Source organism: Engraulis encrasicolus, unplaced genomic scaffold (genome assembly GCF_034702125.1).
Source record: "Engraulis encrasicolus isolate BLACKSEA-1 unplaced genomic scaffold, IST_EnEncr_1.0 scaffold_28_np1212, whole genome shotgun sequence".
In the NCBI taxonomy this organism is placed as follows: Eukaryota; Metazoa; Chordata; class Actinopteri; order Clupeiformes; family Engraulidae; genus Engraulis; species Engraulis encrasicolus.
The window spans coordinates 484,775-487,274 of NW_026945577.1; positions in this window are offsets into that span (position 1 = coordinate 484,775).

The following is a 2,500-nucleotide window of genomic DNA, read 5'->3' on the forward strand; positions in this document are numbered from 1 at the left end:
TATGTATTTCAGAGAGCTGTGTGTGTGTGTGTGTGTGTGTGTGTGTGTGTGTGAGGACCCTTCCTGCTGTAGCCTGTCAGTGGTCTTTAGTGCCTTCCGACAGTCTACCATTCCCTCACTGTGTGTGTGTGTGTGTGTGTGTGTACGTGAGATGGTGAGAGAGGGAGGTACCTATGTATTTCAGAGAGCTGTGTGTGTGTGTGTGTGTGTGTGTGTGTGTGTGTGTGTGTGTGTGTGTGTGTGTGTGTGTGTGTGTGTGTGTGTGATATCTGATGTGACCACTGGGGGGCATACTAATGGGAAGGTGTCAAATTATGATTAGTACTCACCCCATTTGATGCACTCTTCATAGTCAAGGAGGAATATTTAGTAAATGTGCTATCTTTATGGAAATCATGGGCTACAAAGGTAAACAGTAGCATTGTGTAACAGACCCATCCAAAGACCAGAAGGAGACCAGGGGTTCAGCTGCTCGGTTTATTGTCTGCATTCATGAAAACAAATACACACAAGACCAGGGCATCCGTCACTCGACTGCAACTACCGGAGCGCTACTTAACACTGCTTACCTCCAGCGTGGGGCGATCTAGCTGGAGGTACGGAGGGCGCAAGCACCCAAAAGGCACGAACGCGAAAAGCAGTCGTGAAGGCCCATGGTCAACTAAGATGAATGCGGTACAACATGTAAAATAATTCCAAACAAATAACATTTTGAAAACAAAAAAACAGATTTTGTGAGCATTCACTTAATACAAAAAGAGTATATTTTAACTCCGTTACACTTGCAGGCTGGTTTCAGAGGTCTACTGTAGTAGATACTGTTGTAGGTCTTTATCAGGGTGTGGTCAAAGACAGAACAGGTGCATTTATAGACAGGGGCGCCACTAAAAAATGTTGGGCCCCATGATAGATTCAAAATTTGGGCCCCCAAAATGGCAAAATATGTTATCAGCATCCTTCCAGGGGCCCTCTCAGTGCTGTTTTTTCTTTAGAATGTGTAACTCCTTTCCCCCCTAGCGGCACCCATGTTTATAGAGACCACATGATCCTGTAACAGAGCCTTGAAACAACGTAATGTAATGCAGTGGTTTTCAAAGTGAGGGCCGGGGACCCCTGGGTGGTGCTAGGGGGGCCACGGCAAGTTGAAAGGAACAGTATTGCAAAACAATATGGCCTCATTTATGCCATAGTCAACACTGCAATAGTTATTATGTATCCTATCCTGTTGTAGTTGCATGGATTCAGGGGTTTAGTTATCGACAACACTGTTGCTAACTAAGTTAGCACCTTACTTGGTTCCAGTGCAATTTCCCATTGGAAATCCTAATAAGTTGCTAACTGGTTATAGCAACAATGATTTTGAGAAGCAGGGTCCAGGGGTGCTCTTTTCGACTGAAAATTTAGTGTAGCACGGCCAGGGCCGGATTAATATGGCACGGGGCCCCTAGGCTACAGGTTGCTGTGGGCCCCCCTGGAAGGAAAATTTCTTGACGAAATGACATATGACAGTGTTAAAATTACGAGTTAGGAATTAAGGACCACATGTCTGCCAGCTATGGAGAGAGTATTAACAAGATTTAAAACGGCACTCAACATTGCAGATTCATTTTTTCAATATTGCATCTTCTCACAATTCTACATTTTTAAAACTTTTGGCCAATCGGGGGCCCCTGGCAGATAGGGCTCCCATAGGCTGCAGCCATATCTAGCCTGTGCATTAATCCGGCCCTGAGTAAGGCCCATGTCAGTGGGGCCTCGGCTGGAATCTTCTGGTATACGTATGGGGGACCTTGTAATGGTTAAAGTGATACTGTTCCATTTTTTCAAATACGCTTATTTTACACCTCTCCTTGAGTTAAATGATTGAGTGTTACCTTTTTCCTGTACTTTCAACCTATGAGTATGGCAGTGCAAATTTGACCTCTAAACTAGCAGTTAACATTGAGTCCTATGAGACCAGCTGACGGCTAACTGGTCTCATAGGAGCCAATGTTAACTGCTAGCTTAGAGGTAAAATTTGCACTGCCATACTCAGAGAACGGTTGAAAATACAGGAGAAAGGTAAAACCCAATCATTTAACTCAAGAAGAGGTGTAAAATGAGCTTATTTCCAAAAAATGGGACAGTATCACTTTAAGTTTGGGAACCCCTGACCTAATGAAATCCGGTTGCTAGACTTCAAGAAGACTTGGCCATGTTACCCATGTAATGCTGGTGCTTGTAACAACAAGGGCTTGGCTGGGGCCCAAGGCTGCAGTGGATACTCCTATCCTGACATAGCAGACTAAATTTCAATGCTGCATCTCTTCACACCTCTGCAATTATTGTAACAAAGACCATAGTTTTTTTCCCCCCTTTGGCCAACTGGGGGCCCCCTGGCAGGTTGGGGCCCCTAAGCTGCAGCCATATCGTCTGCCATTTTGAATTTTCATCACACCAATCATTGACATCTTCAGCTGCAAAACTTATTGTACTCTTGGTCAGTCAAGTAAACACCAAT